Source organism: Mus musculus, chromosome 16 (assembly GCF_000001635.26).
Source record: "Mus musculus strain C57BL/6J chromosome 16, GRCm38.p6 C57BL/6J".
In the NCBI taxonomy this organism is placed as follows: Eukaryota; Metazoa; Chordata; class Mammalia; order Rodentia; family Muridae; genus Mus; species Mus musculus.
In genome coordinates this window covers 48785955-48810943 of record NC_000082.6, presented here as the reverse complement: position 1 = coordinate 48810943, position 24989 = coordinate 48785955, and the positions used below count along the sequence as shown (strand labels likewise).

Below are 24989 nucleotides of genomic sequence, written 5' to 3'. Positions count from 1 at the left end.
TCATCTTTATAATCCTTATAATATTCAATGTGTTTGTCTATCAGACAAGTGTTTATTGAGTCACTATTATGGGATCAGGCATTATTAGACAATTACAAAACCAAGGCTTCCATGGAGATTATAGCATAGAGGAAGAAGAAAACATTAAACATGTCATAACAATTTACAACAATAATAACAGGTTTATTATTTGTTAAATTTGTGGTGAAATGTGAAAGGTAAGCTCCCCTGTAGTAGAGACAGTAATGAGACTCGAGGATCAATAGTACAGTCTGGTGCAAAGAAACAGAGCAGGAAGGAACACTTCCAAGGAGAACTTCAAGATGAGAGGCACACTGGGTTGCTAGGAAGTAGTCCATGAGCCAGGAGCAAGAACACATTTCACGAGAGGGTGGGGGTGATCAGTGATCTTCATGAAAGGCTCTGGACCTGTGGAACAAGGAACAGCAGCCACTTTAGAGAAGTACCAATACACGAGATAAAAGTATAACTATATGAAAGCTGCTTAAGAGTTTGGTAATGTTGTTAACATGCTGTGTTTATTACACAAGCTTCTGAAACATTTGAAAATTTGTAGTAAAATAGATGTTGATCCTCTGAGCTGCAGGTGGCTGATGGGATTAATCATACAAGGATTTCATTGGGAGGCACATGTGAGGAAAAGGATATAGGGAAAAGATACAGAAAACGAGTGAGCTAGAGCGTAGCATGCAGGTCTGGCCAGGATTCAAGAAGAGAGGAAGAGATGACTCTGCCGCCCTGCAGTAGAGTCATTGATGGGTCCCCGTACTGTGTCGCATCTTCCTGGAATTTCTCTGCTCAGTGCCCCTCCTGCCGTCAGTCTGGTGGAGTGATAAACAGAAGCTGGGGCACTTGGTGTATCACATGGCTTTAGTTAAGAATTGGTACACTCTCAAGGCTTCTGTGCCTTAAAGGATGTGTGTTTTAGCTATTCAGGATAGAGACCAACCCTGGGTATCTCCTGCAATGATTGTAGGGGCTCCAGTAACTTGCTGTAGCTGAGGGTCTCACAAAGATGTAATAGTAGATTAATGGCATTGTTTTTCATATGGACTCTCCCAGGATTCTATGTGTCTGAAATTTCTAAACTTCTTTTTTGTGTTCTCTCTCTCTCTCTCTCTCTCTCTCTCTCACATGACTCTCACTGCCAGAAAGGCAAATTCACAAAACTCTTTATATGAAAAAGAAGGTATTTTCCCTAATGTTTTATTCCCTGGAATTCTCGAAGCTAGACAATTGTTTCTTACTAAAAACTGTTGATTTAGGTCAACCAAAGCCCTAAGCTATTGTTTCCTATCTTATAGTTTAATCTCTCTCTAACTTCTCAGTGCATCTCAGAAGGTGGCGCCATTTCCTGTCCTAGCTGTGAAGACAGAGTCTACCTGTTTTCTCAGGAAAGCAGTTTCTTCATCTTGAGAATAGACAGACAACATTCCTGAAGCAATGGTAAGGATCAAATGGGCTCTGTAAGACTGTAGTGATAGCTTCAAGCAGCATTTATTAAAGGTCAGTTATCATTTCTATGAGAATTATATTATTATTATCATCTTCCAAGTCAATAAGCATGGCATTGGTTTACTGGCCACTGAGATTAAATTAACTCATTTTAAGTATGAAGAAATATTTTTTGCTTTGTCAACGTAGATAGTTTGCTCCAAAGATGAGATTTCAAATTGTTACCTTAATTTGATATGTTCCTACCTCAAGAACAGTTAATAAATTACACTCAAATTCAGGAAATGAATAATACCTTCGCGTCATATATAGTCTTTTTTATGGAACACACTGACAAAATATAATAAATAATATTCATGTACCATGAAGAGGAGAGTCTAGTTGTGTATGTGCCCAGTTTAATTCTGTTCTTGGCTCTGCATTTGCATAATGCATACTCTGAGGATGAAAAGGAAACTTCCTTCTTCAGTGTTGGAAATCAGCATCAACTTGATTGTGACGAGTATTTCTGATGTTGTTCTTGTTCTATGAAAGTTAGTGTTGTGTGTACTGGGGCATCTTTCTTGCATAGAATACTACTGTTGCTGTGATGAAATAAAAAGAATGTAGCAGTGCCGGGCGTGGTGGTGCACACCTTTAATCCCAGCACTTGGGAGGCAGAGGCAGGCGGATTTCTGAGTTTGAGGCCAGCCTGGTCTACAGAGTGAGTTCCAGGACAGCCAAGGCTACACAGAGAAACCCTGTCTCGAAAAACCAAAAAAAAAAAAAAAAGAATGTAGACTCGAGCCCCGGGCTACCTTGCCAGCAGAGTCTTGCCCAACACCCACAAGGGCCCACATGGGACTCCCCACGGGATCCTAAGACCTCTGGTGAGTGGAACACAGCGCCTGCCCCAATCCAATCGCGCAGAACCTGAGACTGCTGTACATAGGGAAGCAGGCTACCCGGGCCTGATCTGGGGCACAAGTCCCTTCCTGAGGAATACCGAATGGAAGAGAAGCACCTGAAAAAATGTTCAACATCCTTAATCATCAGGGAAATGCAAATCAAAACAACCCTGAGATTCCACCTCACACCAGTCAGAATGGCTAAGATCAAATATTCAGGTGACAGCAGATGCTGGCATCATCCTGAGTGAGGTAACCCAATCACAAAAGAACTCACACAATATGTACTCACTGATAAGTGGATATTAGCCCCAAACCTAGGATACCCAAGATATAAGATATAATTTGCTAAACACATGAAACTCAAGAAGAATGAAGACTGAAGTGTGGACACTATGCCCCTCCTTAGATTTGGGAACAAAACACCCATGGAAGGAGTTACAGAGACAAAGTTTGGAGCTGAGATGAAAGGATGGACCATGTAGAGACTGCCATATCCAGGGATCCACCCCATAATCAGCATCCAAACGCTGACGCCATTGCATACACTAGCAAGATTTTATCGAAAGGACCCAGATGTAGCTGTCTCTTGTGAGACTATGCCGGGGCCTAGCAAACACAGAAGTGGATGCTCACAGTCAGCTAATGGATGGATCATAGGGTTCCCAATGGAGGAGCTAGAGAAAGTAGCCAAGGAGCTAAAGGGATCTGCAACCCTATAGGTGGAACAACATTATGAACTAACCAGTACCCCGGAGCTCTTGACTCTAGCTGCATATATATCAAAAGATGGCCTAGTCGGCCATCACTGGAAAGAGAGGCCCATTGGACTTGCAAACTTTATATGCCCCAGTACAGGGGAACACCAGGGCCAAAAAGGGGGAGTGGGTGGGCAGGGGAGTGGGGGTGGGTGGATATGGGGGACTTTTGGTATAGCATTGGAAATGTAAATGAGCTAAATACCTAATAAAAAATGGAAAAAAAAAGAATGTAGCAGAAGCAACTTGTGTAAGAAAGAGTGTGTTTTTGTGTATGATTCCAGACAGGGGGTTCATAATGGTGGGGTAAGCATCAGGGGCCCAGAGCAGGAAGATGTCTGATCTCCTCCCACCACATAAGAAGCCAAAAGAGTGAACTAGAAGTGGGACAAGACTACAAGAGTTTAGGAAACAGATGTCACCCAAAGAGAAGCCCGTGCAAGGTAGAAGGAGGATGTGAGCGGACTCAAGTCAAGGAGAAATGTTTTACAAGAGAATCGGTCCTTCTCAACTGTGGTCTCTCTTTGCTAGCCTCTAACACTGTGAGATGCTAAGTCTCTATTTGCTGCATTACCCAGTGATAAACTCTCAGAGCCTGGCCTTGGTGACATGTTTCCCTGAGCAAGGATCTACTTTCTAAAGATTTAATAACCTCTCCAAATAGGGCTACTGACCAAGGATCAAGAGTTCAAATACATGAGCATTTGAGACCATTCTCTTTCAAACCACCTCACTTGTTAAAACCAGGCTTTCCTCATTCAGTGGTTTGCATTTTTACTTCTCTTACACAGGTTTTCTTATGCTTAGAGATTTATCATTGTCAAAGGGCTGGACAGCAAACATAGACAAGAAAGAGAAAATATAGATTAGGTTGTATACTATCTTCACTCTGTCTCCAGATTTTGAACTGACACATGAAGATAGACTTACATGTTAAGTTCTATTGTAGGTCTAGACTCTGAGTGCAAATGGTATCTGCTATAGTCTATGACAACTTTATCCTGTACTGTTATATTAGTTTCTATAGACCGAGAAACATAAGCAACAGCAATTTAGCATCTCACAAATCTGGAGTTGGAAGACTGAGGCCAAGGTGTGGTGAGACTGTGGGTTTCTAAGAACTTCCTCTTGCAGCTGGAGAAAACAGATACAAATAATGACATCCTGGGAGGTCTTCTGTACAGAGAAAAGAAATGCAATATACCTAGAGAATAGTATATCATTAGGAATGTTTGTTCCATCTGATGTTTTAAATTGGATAAGCAAAAATCATGCTTTATTAAGAAAAAAAAAAAGACCTCACCCGTGGGTTATGGCTGGCTGCATTCTCTGTTTCCCATGTTCTGCTCTTCTAGTAAGATCTCTGTTCTAAGATCTCCTTCTTATGAAGATACCTACAAAATTGACATAGAACCCAATCTATTTACCCTGAATTACCACAATCATCTTTAACACTCCCTGTCTCCAGCACTACAATCACGTTCTGAGTACAGTAGTTAGACTGTCAACATGGTAGTAGAGAGGAGGCACGTAAGGAATTTACTTATATTTAAATCAGAGTGACTGTCTATCGGACAGAACAGCCAGACAAGCATGTATTTGAGTAGAAAACATTTTTACAATGTTTTATGATGAAATTTTAATGAGATACATTAATAAAAATGTATAAAGCTTTGCTTTGAATGCAACAGGACAGCAAAAAAAAATATAGGTAATTTGGGTGTCAAGAATAGATCAGCATCTTGTGGGAGGGGGGAATGGAAAAAGAAGAACACTATATTTGCAGATATATGCATCTTTCCTTGGTTATCTCAAGTCTTGAGAAAATAAAATAATGGGATGCTTATACTGAGTAAGTACAACTCTAAAAATCTGCCAGGGGGAGCATTTAGAAGAAACATGGGTTCCAACCAAGATATGATAGTGTGGGCTCTCTTCTCCAAGTAGTATCTCTAGGAATTAGAGAGGGTTCCATAGGAGTTTAACTAACTACCTATAGGTCTAGCCATGGTACATGTTTTTCTGCTGTCCTAAAGGGAATAAATATTAACTAGCCATATAACTATGAAGGCCAATTCATATTCTCCTGCTTAGAAAAATATGTTTGAACCTCTTTCCTTTGTGTGAAATACTGTCATCTTTGTATCCTCACACATAGGCAAGTGCCAAAAATAAAGGATGTTCATTTTTGTATCACTGTGACTAAGTGCCTGACAGAAACAAGAAAGGAAAGATTTATTTTGGTTCATGGTTTTAGGAAGAATTCAGGCCATCACTTTGGGGAAGGCCAGGCTGTTGGGGTACGGTTTAGAAGCTTTTTCATATGGTTGTGCTAGAAAAGAGAATATCTATTGTAACTAATAGTTCTGTAACCTTCAAAGACCAACTCCCAGTGACCTGATTCTCCTATTCGGGTCTCCCTCTTAAAGGCTCTAGTCTTCACAAGAATGTTATAAGCTGGGGACCAAGCAGTAAACACTAAATGAAGACAAGCCTATAGAGAACACATCAGACTCAAACTATAATACATGCATACACAGAAGGGAGGGGGCTAAAAGTCTTAGCTCAGTCTCTCTTATATATATAATTTTACAGCATTATCAGGAAATCCACACATTTGTCAGAATATTTGCACCATAACTTAATTTGTTCTAGAAAGTCTTATTCACATTAGTTTTTGCTACCTAAGAAAACCCTCTACTCAATACTGAAAATGTGTCATTGTTTCTTATAGCAAACATATAGAATTTTAAATTATACAATTAGATTTAAGTACATCACATTAAATTCTTTGTGCTGCATTCCAGGAAGGTAATTCTTGAATGTTTAAACAAACAGAATGTGATTGCTACAGTGATCTGTTTAATGTGGAACAGTACTGTTGAATATAACATTCATGAACAGTGGGAAACTTCTATGAGATCTACACTATCTGGGTGCACAATGCATCCATCAAACATTTGATTAGAGCCTCATTTAATGTGTTGGACTTTGGAGAGAAAATAGCAAATAAAATGTAGCAATTTTCCTTAAGAAACAGAAGAGCTGTTTGATTAGAATTGCTGATCAAAAGATGTAGGCCAGCAATTAGAATACCTGAGCATGATTTCTGAATTTCACAGAGATAACTAATCCAGCTGTGTGATAAAGGTCTGGAGAATGGCTTATGGTATGTTATTTAGTTCAATTAATTTTTATAGTAAGCATGTACTCATTCTTTATTTTTTCAAATAAGAAAAAGTATATTAAAGAACAAAAAAGTATACAAAACCCTGTCAAACCAATACAGACAGATTGCAAAAGTTCTGTTCTTTGTGCTTTATATTGCTGACCCAAACTGACAGCCAATATTTCTTTTTTTTAATGTTCTTTTTTTATTGGGTATTTATTTCATTTACATTTTCAATGCTATCCCAAAAGTCCCCCACTCGCTCCCCCACCCACTCCCCCACCCACCCACTCCCACTTCTTGGCCCTGGCGTTCCCCTGTACTGAGGCATATAAAGTTTGCATGACCAATGGGCCTCTCTTTCCACTGATGGCCGACTAGGCCATCTTCTGATTCATATGCAGCTAGAGTCAAGAGCTCCGGGGTATTGGTTAGTTCATAATGTTGTTCCACCTATAGGATTGCAGATCCCTTTAGCTCCTTGGGTACTTTCTCTAGCTCCTCCATTGGGTCCATCTGGGTCCTTTCAGCAAAATCTTCTAGTGTATGCAATGGTGTCAGCGTTTGGAAGCTGATTATGGGATGGATTCCCGGATATGGCAGTCTCTAGCTGGTCCATCCTTTCGTCTAGCTCCAAACTTTGTCTCTGTAACTCCTTCCATGGGAGTTTTGTTCCCATTTCTAAGAAGGGGCAAAGTGTCCACACTTTGGTCTTCATTCTTCTTGAGTTTCATGCGTTTAGCAAATTGTATCTTATATCTTGGGTATTCTAAGTTTCTGGGCTAATATCCACTTATCAGTGAGTACATACTGTGTGAGTTCTTTTGTGATTGGGTTACCTCACTCAGGATGATGCCCTCCAGGTCCATCCATTTGCCTAGGAATTTCATAAATTCATTCTTTTTAATAGCTGAGTAGTACTCCATTGTGGAAATGTACCACATTTTCTGTATCCATTCCTCTGTTGAGGGGCATCTGGGTTCTTTCCAGCTTCTGGCTATTATAAATAAGACTGCTATGAACATAGTGGAGCATGTGTCCTTCTTACCGGTTGGAACATCTTCTGGATATATGCCCAGGAGAGGTATTGCAGGATCCTCCGGTAGTACTATGTCCAATTTTCTGAGGAACCACCAGACTGATTTCCAGAGTGGTTGTACAAGCTTGCAATCCCACCAACAATGGAGGAGTGTTCCTCTTTCTCCACATCCTCGTCAGCATCTGCTGTCACCTGAATTTTTGATCTTAGCCATTCTGACTGGTGTGAGGTGGAATCTCAGGGTTGTTTTGATTTGCATTTCCCTGATGATTAAGGATGTTGAACATTTTTTTTCAGGTGCTTCTCGGCCATTCGGTATTCCTTAGGTGAGAATTCTTTGTTCAGCTCTGAGCCCCATTTTTTAATTGGGTTATTTTATTTTCTGGAGTCTACCTTCTTGAGATCTTTATATATATTGGATATTAGTCCCCTATCTTATTTAGGATAGGTAAAGATCCTTTCCCAATCTGTTGATGGTCTTTTTGTCTTATTGATGGTGTCTTTTGTTTTACAGCTTTAATCCCAGTGTTCAATATGCAGAGTCAGATCTCTGTGAGTTCAAGGCCGAGTCTAAGTAGTGAGCTCTAGATCAGCCAAGGCTAAATAGTCTCAAAAACAGAAAACAAAAAAACCAAACCAAAATGCAACAAAAGGAAAGTGTTTCAGAATTGCTGTGATTTTGTTACTATAAAAACAAGGACATTTCTGGTCTGATCAGAAGAGTGAGACATCAAGCTACCCTACATAGCCAAGTGCTTTGTTGGCTCTTAGCATATACATGAAGGTCCATTGTGCTATGGTTTTCTTTCACAACTTATATTTGTCATTATTCTATCAAATAGCATAGGCTCAGATAGGGAGCACTGCTTCAATTTACAATTTATCCTCACAGGACACTTTTAGAGAAGCAGAAGTCCCCACATTTTTTCCTGAATATTCCCTTGAGGGAACATTTACACTTAGTTTCTAGTCATAGTGCCTAAGGTCATTTTTCCAGTTTTCCTATCAGTTTTCTAAACATTCTACTCATACAGCTTGCAACTCATTTGTCAACACGATTCGTTTTTAAGAAGTGAGAGGAATGTTACACTCATTGACATGTTTGCTTGGACAGAATCATCTTTACCAAGTGATTGCTCTATTTATCATCTATCTTTCAGTCTATATCTCCCTCTGTGTGTGTATAATAACATGTTACCCATATTGTATAAATGAACTGAATTCTCACCAAATATATATGCATGAGTATGAACTTACTAGAAGTCTAATGCAGAATGAAAGATGCCTTCATGAACAGTTACTGAAAGAAATCTTCCTCATACTGTTATCCAGTACTTGCACAAATGTATTCATATATGGGTATCAATTGGTTCTTTCCTCTTTGTGATATTGAGAACATAAGATTTAAGAATAAAATCACTTTTATTGCACTTTACAGTGCAATAAAATTCCCCTTAGTGCCTGTTGCTTTAAGAAACAAGCAAATTTTGGGGACTCAGTTCTTAAGTTTTGTAAAACCATATGATGCAAAAGTCTCCTGAAGCAGACACTTTTCTACAGTGATTTGCTAAAAATAGAAAATATGAGCAAGAATCAAAAGTCAACGCAAAGCACAGATAGTAAAAGCAACCTATGGATGGTAGAAATTAAATTTCTAGGAAACAAAGGTGTGAGAAGCGAAGACAGAAAAAGAACAAGCATGTTTATAATGTTGGCACCTCTAATGTCAGGAAGGAAGAGGAAAGAAGATTAAGTTCATAACAACTTCCTTATCTGTAAGCTTACAAACAGTATTACATTTGGGTTACATTTGAATACTAGCTATTACTAATGCCTGTCCTGGTTCAACACATGGCATGGGCTCTGTTAGAAGGGTCTCTTGAGTTTCTCACATAGTTTCAGTGAAACTAAACAAGACGAAGGTTGTGCTCATTTTTAAAAGGGAGACTTAAAGGCCACATTCTCCTCAATGGCTAGTCCATTGATTTAACAGAAAGCTCATGGACGCTGAGCTAATGGATTCTTCCTACAAACAATAGCATTGTTGCTGGGCAGTGGTAGTCCTCACCTTTAAGCCCAGTGCTGGGGAGGCAGAGACAGAATGACTTCTGAAGTTTGGGGCCATCATAGTCTACAAAAGAAGTTCTAGGACAGCCAAGGCTACGCAAAGAAACTCTGTCTCAAAAAAACAAAAAAATCCAAGCCAAAACAAACAAACAAACCAAGCATTGTCATAAGTTGTCCGTCATATCACATCTCATCAGCAAGCAGGAGTAGTAGCACCAGCCGAAAAGTCAAAAGAAATCAAATGGTGACTGTGATGGGTTCAGGATATTGAAAGATTGAGTTGCCTTGGAAAAGCTACAGGGAAACCCAACAACAATGCAAATTGTTGTCCTTCTCTTGATGAGATGAAGCATGCAGCTGAGTGCCACAGGCAGTGGGATAGACAGCATTGGCATCACATACTATTGTGGTTTGAGGTATGCCCCCAACAACCACTTCCCAGTAGTGTGGCTGAGAGTAAGCTGGGCTCAGCTCATTTCTACCTATGGGGAAGCGTAATGGAGTAGTTGATGGTACATGTACTGGGCTTAAGTGCTACCCTTTCACTAGAGTATAGAGGAAATATGTGCTAATAAAAACAGTTTAAAAAGAAATGGGGTGTGGGTGGGGAGAAATCTCGCAAAGACTCACTACTCTCCACTGTCACTATGGCTTTAGGAGGTTTTCTGAGAAGCAGAACTTGGACTGCGAGTGGGAGGGAAGATACTCTTTCAAGTTGTCTCCTGTCTAAATCATCCCCCTGCATATAGGTACCTCCACTTAGCCCATGGTTCAACATGTTTTATCATGGTGGTAGATGGAAATTGTCATGAAGTATCTGTCATAAAATGAAAAAAAAAGGAATGTGGGTTGTATGACAGAAATGTTGGAGATTTATAATAAAAATATAGTTTTTTAGATTAAGGGAGAAAGGGTGCGTTCCATGACCTGAGAGGCTTACGAGATGCTACAGCTTAGTAAGATCTGGTCAAGAAAACAAAAATTGCATTATTTTTTGAGAGCAAACAATCTTGAAAAAAGCAGGAAAGAAAGCACACAGAGAACCTAGTATCCTTACATGTTAACCATATTGATGTAGTTTCAGATATAAATGGCATCAGTTCCCCTGAAAAACTGGTGGAGATAACAAGTGATTATTTATTTTGTTTTATATGTTTTATATGTTTTAAAAATTAAAATATAACATTATCCCTTCCTCTTCTTCCCACCTCTCCCCAGTCATATTCATTGCTTCTTTTTCTTCAATTGTTGTTGGTGTGTGTGTCCATGAGTATGTAAATACAACCTACTGAGTCTATTTGTATTGCTTAAATGTATATAACTTCAAGGTTGACCGCTTGCTCTTGGATAATCAATTAGGGGCTGATCCCTGGGAAAGACTACTTCTGTTCTCAGCATCCATTATCTTCCTGCAGTCCTTTGTCTAATGGTGGAGCCCTGTAAGATTTGCGCTTTCTATGTTAGCATGTCTATTAATATCCTTGTACACATCTTGTTCAGGCAGCCCTACATCTCTTTTTGTGTTGTCTTCTGTCGCCCACCTAAAGTCCCTCACTCTGTTTCCCACCCATCCCCAGAGGACCAAAGGAAGGGAGAAAAAGAATCCTAAATAAGACTGGACAGGAGTCTCATTGTTGTGTCCAGTGATGGTCCACTGAATCCCAAGCACTGGTCCACTTAATGGCATGCATGGATTTGTCCATTTGTGTTGCCACTGCCTGTTGTGCTATAAACTAGAAATGGGGATTGACAAGGGACAGGAACTAGTCCTTTATGCAATTGGAATGGCAATACCTTCTATTCAGAAACAAGGAAAAGACGCCAGGAAGGGAGCACTCTGTTTCATCATTTTCGAACTTCAAATTGCCTAATAGTTTCCAGTAAGTACAAGGTTGTACTTGACTTTGTTCTCCATACAATTTCAAAATGTCAAGTATGAGTGTTAAGTCAGACTTGCCACAGAATTGAATCATCTGGATTGAGAGCCAATTTACAGTCTTTACAGAATTCAGGGTTATCCTTTAAGGAAAAGAAAACCCTGACATAGTCAACCTCTTCCCGTTTGCCTTTTTATCTGTAGTACACGTATGTTTAAAGGATGGTGTTAGAACTTACATAGTGGTTTGAACACAGGAGAGCTTACCCCATTTTCCTCTCTCTGTGATACCCGATTCCAAATGCAGTGTAGTACTGAAATTTGGGTTGTCTTCCAGAATCTAGGTTTTTCTATCTCCAGGCTTATTTTGAGGTCATAGTAATGTTGCCATATGGAGGGTAAAAGAATTAAGCAGCATGGGGCAGGTAGGAACTGGAGAAGGAGAATATAGTGAGTAGGTTAATTTAGCCTAAGTAACTTACGAAAAAGCCTATGGAAACCCACTAGTTAGCAAGCTGATATCAAAATACTGCTTAAAAGAGAGATCAAACCAGATTATCACACATGGGTGGACAATATTTCTTCCAGGAGGCATGGGATAGTAAATTAATATTGCAGTCAAAGGCATGGAATATCTCCATGGTTACCCACCATAGCTAAATGATAAAGCTCTCTTGTTGAAAACACCACACATTTTGGCTGCAGGACTAGATCCCAACCTGATCAGGAAACTTCAGGAAAGAACTATAACTAGGAAGCATATGTTCGTACTGTCTCAGGGGTCTACAGCTCATGTGGGTGTTTCACAGAAGCTAAACAATGCAGGCAAAGGTTTTTCATAGTCAGTCTTCTTACAAGGGAAGACAGCCATTAAAGGTCTTCCCTTTGAATAGATATATTCCTGCCACTTTTGCTGCAAAGTGTTAAAATCAACAAAAATAAATGACATAAGCTTAGGACAAGCAGGAATCACTAAAAATGTGATGACCATGGCATGCAGTCTTTGACGCTCGACACTCTGAGTGTGAGCAGAAAGAAGAGGAATTTAAACAGTGAAGCAGAAACAGCCTGGCTTGCAGGCAGCAAAGTGATTTGTATTCTTATCTTAAAAGACAAGTTGACTTCCTGGGAGATGCAAATAGAACTAAAGTGTGGTGCTGGTGTGGAAAAGCCCCGAACAGTAATTACTGAACCAATCATCTAGAAGTAACATTCAGAAATCAGTCAGGTATCCACCATTTTAATCCCAGAACCTACACATTCTGGTTTTGACAGCAAAAAAAAAGGGGGGGGGGCAATTTAGCAAGATGAATATATCAGTCACTCAATGGATTCCCTAAGGTGGAAGACAGTACTTTTTTATTTAACTTTTTAAAGTTTCTTTTAAAGAGAACACAACATGAGATCTACATTTTAAGCAAAATTTCAGGAGCACAACAGAATAGGTCTCTAGAACCTGCTCACATAGGTGGTGTATACAGCTTTAAAACTATTGATACAATCTGCTTCTTTCTCCCCCAGTCCCTGCCAAATGAACTTCCTCTGATTCTGTGGGTTGAATGTTTCAGAGCTTCATGCAAGTGGAGCTGTAGAGTACTTGCTCTCCTACAACTGATATTTTATTTAGCATCATGCCTTCTATGTTCAGCATGGCACAGTTCCCTTCTTTCTAAAGGCTAATTAAGGTCTCATTGTATATATGCTATGATTTCCTATCTGCTCATTCATGGACATACATGTAAGTCATTTCCATATCTTTCCTCCTATAAATAACAATGCAGTGAGCTCATGCATTGTTTTTTCTTCGTTATTCTAATCCCCTTGGATCTGTATCTATGAGGACTGTCACATAATGAAGCTACGGCATTTCTGATGTTCCACAGTTATCACACAGCCTTCCATTTCCTGTGAACAGTACAGGGAATCCATTCCTCCACATGTTCATTGACACGTTTTATTGTGTTATTTTAGGATCCTAACCACCATAAGAGGGGATATCTTAGTGTGGTTCTGATTAGCATGTCCCCAGTGATTATTTGCATTTTACACACTTTTCATATACCAATTAGCCATTTGTATGTCTTCTCTGAATAAATGTCTATTCAAACCCTTTACCCATTCTTCTTGTTTTCAATGCAAAGCAAGCTTCCTTACTGCACACAGCACAGACTGTAATGCAGCTTGGCAGGATGCCTCCGGCGTGGCATGACGGGCAAGTACCTCGAGTCAATTGGAGTTAAGACCTTTGTGCCTGGTAGACTTCCCACATTCTGGAAAAGTAACCAAGAAAGGAAGCAACCCTGAACCCCTGAAAAGACACAACCACGGGGGGCGGGGGGTTGTACCAATCCTATGAGAATGCAATAGTGATGTCACTGTCCTACAGTGGCATAGGTCACAAGGTCACACCAGGGAAGAGAAGCTCAGACTGCACAAGGTTCTTTTTGGGCTTAAAAACAGCATGAATTTGTTAGAAAAACCACAAACCAGAATGAGTAAAGAAAGGAAAAACAAATCTATGAAGCATTTATAGATGTGTTTCTTAGCCTACTGAGCTAAAACATGCATTGGTTTCTAGTCTATGTGCAGATGAGGAAGCCATGGATATGGTCCTTAGGCAAATGGATAGAACTAAAAAATATTATTCTGAGTGAGGTAACCCATTCACAAAACAATACACAATATATGTACTCACTGTTAAGTGGATATTAGCCCAAAACCTCAGAATACCCAAAATACAATTCACAGACCACATGAAGCTCAAGAAGAAAGAAAACCAAAGTGTAGATACTCCGGTCCTTCTTAGGAAGTGAAACAAAATATCCATGGGAGGAGATACAAGGACAAAGTGTGGTGCAGAAACTGAAGGAAAGACCATCCAGAGACTGCCCCACCTAGGGATCCAACCCATATACAGTCACCAAACCCAGACACTATTGTGGAGGCCAAGAAGTGCTTGCTGACAGGAGCCTGATATAGCTGTCTCCTGAGAGGCTCTGACAGAGCCTGACAAATACTGAGTTGGATGCTAACAGCCAACTATTGGACTGAGCACAGGGTCCCAAATGGAGGAGTTAGAGAAAGGACTGAAGGAGCTGAAGGGGTTTGCAACTCCATCAGAAAAACAAAAATATCAACCAACCAGAGCTCCCATGGACTAAACAACCAACCAAGAAGTACACATGGAGGGACCCATGGCTCCAGCTGTATATGTAGTAAAGGATGGCCTTGTCAGGCATCAATGGGAGAAGAGGCCCTTGGTTCCATGAAGGCTTGATGCCCCAGTGTAGAGAAATGCCAGGGCAGGGAGTCAAGAGTGTGTGGGTGGGTAAGAACACACCCTCATAGAAGCAGGAGGAGGGGGGATAAGATAGGGGAATTCTGGGTGGAGGGGGTTGGGAAAGGGATTAATATTTGAAATGTAAATAAATAAAATATCCAATAAAAATAGAAAGAATCATTTGATTAGAGTGCATTATTAAGTCCCAAATTTTGAGTTTGATGCCCTTGTGGGCTGATGAGCTTCCAGTAGAAGAAAACCTTATATCTCCATAGCGATATAGCTATGTGAGTGCTCTATTGGCATGTGTGCCTGCATGACAGAAAAGGACATCAGATTCCATTATAGATGGTTGAGCAGCATGTTGTGGTTCCTGGAACCTCTGGAAGAGCAACCAATGCTCTTAACTACTCAACCATCTTTCCAGATCATCTCTGTGAACATCTTTTAAAAGTGTGCTGTTTGTCATAAGAAGGACTGTGGATTACTCCATTCATAGGACAGCAAAGCACATCTGACATCTCTGAAGGAGCTGGCTTTGTGTCCTGCTGTAGGATGGACATGTTAAATGTACATGACATGTAGTATGTACATGTCCTTCACATGAGGAACAGCACAGATCTTAATATACCAACTGTCAAAGAGGGTACAGAATCCTGTCAAGAGAGCAGCATGAAGCAAGGTACCAGCTCTTCCTGGTGACTTTCCCTCCATTCCCACACAGCCTTAGGTTAGATGTTTGAAACCTGCATAGCATAACACAGAAATCAAAATAAAGCGATTTTATGAAGTGGCAGGAAGCCATCATGCTGCCACTGTTTTACCTGTCAGAGTCACAGTGTCACACATACATTTCAGACCCTAGGGAACAGTTAAGCAGGGCTTAATGTCCAAATTATCTTTTTAAAGGGTAAATAAATTCTGGAAATGGCAATTGTCCTCAGACCTGCCTGCATTCCCACCCTGTGACAGGGTGAGGTGGCCATGTTAAATGAGCATGGCATGTGCATAGTATATACATGTGTTTTCCACAGAAGGCATGTTAGCACCATTAACTCTGTAAACCAGGCTGGCCTTGAACTTGGAGATTTTTCTGCCTATGCCTAGCATCGGAGTGCTAGGATGAAAGAAGTACCTCCACCACCCAGCAGGGTTATTTTTTCCTTCAAGAATACAAACCACAAAAGTAGTTTAGAAGACTTGTTTTTTCCAAAACAACTACCAAAGCAATACAATTCCTCTAAATCAAAACAAAAGAAAATGTTAATCGTCTTCTTGTAAAATGAAAGGCATCCATGTTCAGCCATGTGACTGAAGGAGAGGGAATTCATTCGATTTGGTGACCACGTGGCTGGAAGGGTTGAGGACCTGGCTTCCCAGTTTCAGAGCTAAGGGAAGAGTTTCCCATAGTTCTAGTGGAGCTCTTGAACTTTCAAACTAAGGTTCTGAGCCTCCTCCAGTAAGCCTACTGACTTTTCTATGGGTGGGAAATTCCTTAACAAATTTTTCAGATCTAATCCTGTCTTTGTGAAGATACTTAGTACGCCATGATTAATGTATGGTCACACACCCAGTCCTGGTTTGTCAGCTCAGATGTGAACAGGGATAAGAGTTGAGGCTCCAGGGTGTCTGTGGTCTTACTGACTCCCTGTTCCTATGTCCCAGTCAAAGTACTTGTCTTAAGGGTCTCCATCCAGAGATGGCTTGAGTTCTCTTACAAATGCTCAAAGGGCAAGAAAAGCCAAGAACATCACCTAAAACACTGGCCTTGTCTTCCTGGATGGGGACTGTTAGTGGTAAGGTTTAGTGGCTTAGCTACTCAGAATATAGTAAAAACCAAAGGGTATCATCTAAAAGCAATAACCTAAAACGGTAAAAATACAAGCTGGGGAAAAATAGATAAGGTCTTTATAGAAAGCATTAGTATAAAAGCAACCAATAAATAAAAAGCTTCCTAAAGTGAAAAATCATTTATATAAAGAACATAGAATGGTCATATATCAAAAACTCACAGCAAATATTCTGTATTGAGTGAAACATTCACAAAACACATAAATTATATCAATAAAAGTGTTTCACCTTCTCATTCAAAAGGAAAAAGTCTTTTTTTTTGAGGGGTAGGGGAGGGTTACTAGCAGAACTCCACACCGTAGTGAAGAGGCATATGTTAAGTGTCTTAAGCAAAGTGATCAGGACGTGCTGAAAACAAAGGAAGAGGCTTTTATACCAAGTTACACAGAAAGAAAAGGAAAGAAAGTTTGAAATGTCATACCAGAAAAAGTACAGATCATATCCTTAACTTGAAATGAGGTACACACACACACACACACACACACACACACACACACACACAACCTCCATAACTCAAATCAAGAAAAAATAGAACAGACTGATAGCAAAGCTCTATCTCTATTTATGTGCACAGTAACATGCTGCCTAATTTCATGAGGCAGCAGCTAGATGCAGACTAATGTGCACCACGGTAAAACTATGGCCAATCACAGAGCAAACATATAAGCAATGATATGGAAGGCAAAGTAAATAAATCAGGGCTTCTGTGCCTATGTATTCATTCACATCATACAGACTCATGTTTGAACTGTACAGATTATGTGAACTGATGTTCATGAAAGTTGATCACCCAGCAAATAACACAGGAAACTATCCATCTCAAAGAGGAAGATTAAACCCACCAGTATTTTCTGGTTATAGTACAACTAAATTAGGAAAATGCAGCAATAGTTGGTGTGATGGTATACTTCTGTCATCTAAACACAGTTGAGAAGCAAGAGGATCAGAAGTTCAAGGCCACACTGATATATAGTCAGTTTGAGGCCAGCTTGGAGTCCATAAGAGTCTGTCTTAAAAGACTAACAACAACAAATCTCTATGAACTAGAAATTTTGAAAAATCTCCATTTTAAGGAAGGTGAGAAACCAACAGTGTAGAAATTTCTAAAAAGAAAGATGAAGGCCTACATGTTACAACCAACAGAAGACGGTTAAACCAGAAATCAGAGAACACAGTCTCGTCTTAAGTAAACATGCTTATAAACATATACAAAGAAGTTGTACCTGTTTGTTCTCTTAGCATAATGATTTTTGGTGTCCCCCATTCATCAACATTTCACTTTTCTTTATGGCTGTATAAAATTTCCCTGGATAGATGCACCCCATCTCCTTCACCCATGACTCCATTAGTAGATATCTGACTGGTTCCATTTTTTGTATATCATGAATAATGCAGTCAAAACTACTGGTGTTCAAGTTTCTCTATGATATGTCAGTTTCTTTGGGTTAATAACCAACAGTGGTCGAGCTAGAGATATGATGGCTTTATTGGATACTTAATAACCAACATAATGATTTCTGTAGTAGCTGCCCAGGTTTCCACTCCTATCAGCAATGATTTATGAAAAATCACAACTTTCCAGTATTGATTCACTAAAAAGAAACATTTAAACAGAACAAATTTCTTAGGCAGAAAGGAGAAGTTATCAATGAATTAATTCTTATGTTACCGGCAAAACCAAGTAGTTTCACAAGGAGAGCATACCATGTTCCAAACATCATGTAATCTCAATGATAATAAAATTGTTCCCAAAATCAGAAAAGAAAGATATAAAACAAAAAAAGCAGCTTTCCATAGTCTTATCATAAAACAAATACTTCTCCATTATTTAGATTTTTGTATTTGAGAGCATAAAGTATAAATTTCATAAAGTTAACACACAAAAATTAAAACTATACACCAACACATTTGAATGTTGAAGCAGATACTCGAGAAATAAGATCAAATTTCAGTCATTAGCATAGTAATAAATGCAAGACTATGGCCAAATGGGATTTATTCCAAGAATATAAAACTTAGTTAATATCAGGGAATTGATTAATTTTATTTACCATATTAATAGGTTTGGTAGAAAATTTGCATTTCTTCATTCATGCACAAATTTCTTGGAAAAAGTAGATAATCTATTCCTGATAATATTCAATAAAATGCAAACTAAATATGCATATATATTTACTTAACATAATTCCTTTTTTTAATGGATAAACTGGAAGATTGTCCCCAAAAGCATGGATTTACACTGTTTTCATTGCTATTTAATGACATATGAGGGGCTTCTAAATAATAACTGTGCTTCCAAATGTGGGTGGTCACACATGAAATGATTTTATGACTATCCACTAAATTGTGTATGTTTTGGGCAGACTTTTGAATGTATATTTCATAATAAAATGGTAAAACCTGCTCTACAATACAAAGATAGCACACAAACATTTAAAAGATCCATTTGGTTTAATTTATGTTCCGTTGTACATTACAGATTTGTGGCTGATGGATACAAAACCAGACACAGCAAGGAAAAGACGTACCACAGACTCAAAACAGGCAGCAGCATGATATATAGAATGCTCTGTGGCCTTTTTACTGCTAGTTATAAAAATTTACATCAGTGGCAGATGATCTATTGCCAAAAAGAAAGGCACAAACATTCTTAAGATTTAACATGAAACTTTGATTTGTAGGTCACAAACAATGAAAGTTAAAAATGGATTTCAGCTCTGGCATTTAAGGAGCCTCAAGTTCATTGCTATTGCCCTCAAAAGTTGGACAAATTGGAAAGCAACACTTTTCCCTTAGCTTGCCACAGAACTAAGTGCTTGTAGCACGAACAAAGCATCATGAAAAGGTTGAGGCACACAATCTAAGGAGTCACAGTTTGATATGCTGGGCTGACCCTGATGCTACTGAAAACAGGACCTAATAGCCATTGGACTACATTTCAACAGTGCATCAGGTTTTCAACAATGTATAATGAAAAAAGGCTGGCGAGAAAAATCATCAGAGCCAGATACAGATGTGACATAAATACTTGGGTTACCAAATGGAAAATTTAAAATAATTAGGACTAACACAGTAAGAGGTTTAATAGAGAAAGGAGGCAATGTACAGAAACACATGAATAAGAAAAAAAAAAAAAGACATCGATGTTCTAATGAAAATTCATTAGAAAATTCTAGAAAGATTTTGCATGATTAAAGAGTCAGTGTACTTAAATTCAGGTCAATAAAAAATTTCCAGACTGAAATGTAGAGATAGAAAAAAATTATAAAGGGAACACAGAACATGTAAGGATTGTAGTGGCAGTTTCAGAGGCAGAGGGACAGGAATAGAAGAACAAACATTCAAACAGCATCACAGAGTGTGTTGACAAGCAGCTGGCTCTGGTGTGTTTGCTCCACTCAGAGGGACACCGTGCATAGACCAGGAACAGCTCCATGACCGTCACTCAGAGGCCCCTGAGTGCCCACAGCTTGATTAACAGGTGCAGAGGTTTAGAGTCCAAGCCCTAAGAGCTGTCAGACTCCTACTCCAAACTGTAAAAGACAGAAACTCAAGTCTATTGCTTTGGGCTTTAACCACCTGTCAGAGTTGCTATAGTCCTCAGTGGTCAACAGTAGCAGCAAAAAGTACCTGCCAATGTCACAGCTTTTGGTCTAGACTCTTAGACCTTAGAAATTGGCATCTCCCAGGAGCTCTTTCGGTCACCAAGGCTTAAAGCGTTTCTTTATCCTTTGACTAGTCACAGCCTTCTGTCTTATTCAGTCACTCCTCTCTACTCTCTCCTTTTTCTTTCTTCTTTCACTATTTCTCATTGCTTCTCCATTGCACTGCTGCTACACCTCCCAATGTGTTGCCATTCTTACTACTGCTGCTGCTGCCACCTCCTCCTCCTCCTCTTACCAACTTGTCTCACTCTACCAATGAGAAAGATCCAGCACAGGACAGTCAAAAGCAAACCAAATAAATAGCCTACTTAAGAGAGGTTTCTTACTGGGAGTCATGTTGGAACACCAGCAGGCAGTTGACTGAGTAAATGATCTGAATAGCTTGCATCTATGACCAGAAAGAGGGGTGGCAAGGCTATAATGCACCAATCCATCAGTTCTTTGTGCAAATCCAAGGCTGCCCTTCCACTAGGTACTATAGAGACCTTTTGCCGGGCCATGTGAGGAACTGCTTACCAATCTCCTTGGGTGAATATGATACAGAGTTTGAAGTTCACAGAGGCTTGAGGTGGCATTATGACCTGGTGGCAGCCGCTTTAACTGACCGTGGCTGGCACTGCTCCTTCTGGAGCTGGAGCTGGAGCTGGGCTTCAGTAATAAATAGCTGTGGTTTCCATGTAGCTTCCTCAACTGAATTTGAAGTGATCAAAGCAGCTGTGCTGAGGTGAGAGCGGTCCAGCCAGCTGCTTGGTTGAGAGCCCTGTGCTCAGGGCAACCATGATTCCAGGAAACAATCTAACTCCTTTTAATTAGGAAGTCAAATCAGCCACCAAACGCAGACACTATGGCATATACCAGCATGATTTTTGCTGAAAGGACCCTGATATAGCTGTCTCTTGTGAGGCTAGGCCAGTGCCTGGCAAATACAGAAGTAGATGCTCACAGTCATCTATTGGATGGAACACAGGGCCCCCAATGGAGGAGCTAGAGAAAGTACCCAAGGAGCTGAAGGGCTCTGCAACTCTATAGGTGGAAAAACAATATGAACTAACCAGTACCCACCGGAGCTCATTTCTCTAGCTGCATATGTAGCAGAAGATGGCCTAGTGGGCCATCATTGGGAAGAGAGGCCCCTTGGTCTTGCAAACATTATATTCCCCAGTACAGGAGAATGCCAGGGCCAAGAAGTGGGAGTGGGTGGGTAGGGGAGCAGGGTTGGGGAAGGGTATAGAGGACTTTCGGGATAGCATTTGAAATGTAAATGAAGAAAATATCTAATAAAAATTAAAAAAAAAGAAAAAAGGGAAGTCAAATCACATTGAGCACCAGCTCCCATTATGGAAAAATATTAGAAGCTGTAGTTTCAGACCATGAAGAACATGAATTTAAATCATTGAAACTAGACTCAAAGAGATAGTTATTAATCAGAATAGGAACCATTACAATCAAACGCATTTTTGCTAGTGCGAAATAAATTCATTTACTCCTGTGCATAAAAATCTGTGCTTTAGAATTTGATAAACTCTGCAAATTATTTTCTGCAACTGGCTCGTTGCTGTGTGCGTGTGTGTGTGTGAAATAGGAACTGGATTCCTAAAGAAAGTCTCTTTGCTGTGATTTCGTCTACCTGGCTGACTTTTTCTAATAATTGAGCTCTCTGTGCACCCATGGAGTCCTAACAGTTTGTTTTGACGTTTCTGACATAAATTTGACTGATAGAGGGAAGTAGGAACAACCTGTATTTATCAGGTCAAGTTAGCAAGGCAAGACTCTCAAATATGGAAATCAATATAGGGATAATGTTTTGAGTCAGACACTCAAGTTAAAGGGTTTGTTGCAATGTGTGCACAGTCATCCAGTAAGACCTAAGCAGGCAGCTGCAGGTGCACAGCGCATGTGTTCCTCCCCTACGTACTCTCCCCTCCCCCACTAAATGTAGGTGCTTAATTTTTTTCACTTTAAACCTGCAAACTGCAGAGCATCCTTGGACACTGTAGCAGTTAACACTCAGTGGTGGGGAAACGGTGCTTGTTTGAGGAACATGGTGGTTTCTTACAGGAAATCCATCTTGTAGTTAAACTGACTTCAAGAGCAAAATAATGAGGTGACAGTTTGCTTAACATCCTGAGCACCCCCCCCACACACACACACACTTCATTTCCAAACAGGATGGCAATTACCAAGCAATTTCATTGCCATAACACCAAGAAGAGTTGCAACCCTGCCTTTGTATACAAAGAAAAAATGTTTCAAGACATATGAGCTCACTGTGTGTTTAACAACATAATAATCACCTCCTGTTTCTGCCAAAAAAAAAAAAGTCATCCAAAGCCACTGTTATATTTGCTGCAGATGAAATCATCAGGAAATGTCTATCCTGAAATTTGTTCTTGCAGTTCATTTCAACAATATTTCAGAAAATACCACATGAAAGTCTGTGAGTTAGATAGGTATGCTATGAAGACAAATCAGCTAAGAACTCGGCAAGATAGACCTCCAGAGCTAAGAGAATTGATTAAATGGGTTAGTATGATGGATAGAATTGTCACATATGCAAGACAGAAAAATTATGTCTTTGGGTTTTTTCTCTACCTTAGTTATTTAATTGAGACATGTTCTTGCTATGCATCCCATGCTGGCCTCTAGCATGGCCTACCAGCTTGGCCTTCTCATTACCTTATAATGAGATCTTATCTTTTAGCACCCAATTGACATTTTCTCCATAAAATCTCAGTGATTAGTTTGTTTAAAGTTTTCCATTACATAGTTTCATTTCAGTCCAGTACCACCCTCTTCCCAAAAGGCCTTCCACTGTCAACCTTTCCTCCCCACATAGATGTCACAGTCACTAATAAGACATCATTTACCCTAGCTCTCCTTGAAGAATACTTCAGTTAAGTTAATCTAAACGGCACTATAGTTTCTACGGCCTGAGAAGACTGATGTTGAGAGTTTTGTTCCTAGGATCGGCAGCAAAAGTCTAGATGCATAACTGGGGCAATGGTTCTGGGAGACTACAGTGTGGGCTAGAGGAGTTCTCAGAATATCATCCTTCCAACTTCTGAGATGTCTTAGTCGTGTGGTGACAGTATCTGTCACACTTCTAACAAATGAATGGTCCTATCCAATCATGTCCTATTCCATGTTTTCTAGACGTTAAAGTCCCTGTGTGCATGAGTACATGAATAAACAACAATCAACAGCTATTTGGCTTCTTCTAGATTGGAGCTATAGTCAAAGACTTTTCTTCTTTTATGTACCACAGGCTGTTTTGAAGAGAGGGCATCGTATTTTCTGGGAAATTTTTATACAGTAAGAGAAACTAAATGATTGAATACCCATCAGTAAACTGGCTACAATAACTATTTTTTGCTAAATCAATAAATATATTGTGAGCATTTACAATGTACTGCCATGTCCCTGGCACAAAAGCTGCCAAAGATAGCATGTAAATTGGTAGGTGTGACTATGTTTCAATAAAGCTTACTTGCAAAAACAGAGTGGATTTGGCCTATGAGCTCTAGTTTGGCAACTCAGTCTAGAGTATAGAACAAAAAGAAAAGAGGCCAGCATTCAGATCAAAAAGTTGTGTACAGTCTGGGCCATATATCCACCTGCAATGGAAGTAAGACAGTGCTATTTTATTTATAACTTAATCATATAAATCTTTTGTAAGTTCCCATATGTGGCAGTGTAATTTTGTTTTGAAAGCATAATGTTGGAGACTGTGTAGGGAAATAATTACAAAGCCCATCCCATCAGTGTTAGGAGTAGAGAGCAATTTGCTGTAAGATGGGCAAGAAATAATGATGCGGAGTCTAGAGAGGGCAGCAGAGATGTGATCTGAGTGACTTAGCAACTCAGCGCTTCTCTGTGAAGAAGTGGAGATGGGAGATTTGCCAAAGCAGCAAGATGGGTTTCAAATTTCTCTTGAGCTACAGATGATAGCACATCTATCAAGATATGGACGATGGAGATGTAAACCAAAAGTTTGCTTTCTGACAGATTTTATTTTTTATCAGTCTGTAAGCTATCCTGTGAGAATACCTGGATAAAGAAACACAAGTGATAACAGGGCATGTTTAAAAAGAAGCAGAGGAAAGATTGAAGTCCAGCTTCATTATTTATGCTAGAATAAGCTTTGGAAAGGCTTCTCTTGAAAGATCATGATGTATAGATGCCATGTATCACAGGCAGTGTGAGACTTGCTTGTATTAACCATAAATGTCATTTTTCTCCCTCGTCAGTGTAGAAAGCAGTGTCTCTCTGTCATGAGTCTCTACATCAGCATGTAGACTTTCAAATGAGTATGACAATGCAGGGGGACTGATTGCAGGTAGATAAAAATAACCAGTGGGGAGAGACAGGATGCCAATTGTGACCAACAAACAGTGCTGCAAACACATTGCAAAGCAAGTTCCTCTTGCTGGGCTTAGACCACATCCTAAAACACAGCACACCACGTCAGTATTCACAGAGATCATTGCGTGGCTGGAGTAATCTTTCTTTGGCATGAGAAGATGGGAACCACTGCTGTTTTTATTTGATGCAACTAAAAGTAGATGCTGCTAGAAGCTTACTTCTGAAAACCATCAGAGCAATAGGAAATGAATTAATGAGCTATAGGGTAGGACACAAGCTTAATGACATTTCACGGGCCATCCCACATTAGTGGGCAAAGTTTCAAGAAGTACATTTTGGTAAAATTATTGAAAGAAGAATAGGAATAAGAATAAGAATAAGAATAAGAATAAGAATAAGAATAAGAATAAGAATAAGAATAAGAATAAGAATAAGAATAAGAATAAGAATAAGAAAGAAGAAGAGGAGGAAGAGGAGAAAGAGGGGGAGGAAGAGGAGGAAGAAGAGAAAGAGGAGGGAGAAGAGGAGGAGGAAGAGAAGGAAGAAGAGGAGGAAGAAG

The 24989-nt window shown here is 39.7% G+C and overlaps 1 protein-coding gene across 1 annotated transcript in view; it reads left to right on the top strand.

Moving 5' to 3' along the window:
• Positions 1 to 396: 396 nt before the first annotated feature.
• Trat1 (T cell receptor associated transmembrane adaptor 1) overlaps positions 397 to 24989 on the top strand; it is a 79774-nt gene continuing 55181 nt past the window's right edge. The window contains exon 1 of the mRNA XM_006522730.4: positions 397 to 1467. The gene's annotated coding sequence lies outside the window, so the exon portion shown is untranslated. The remainder of the gene's footprint in view (positions 1468 to 24989) is intronic.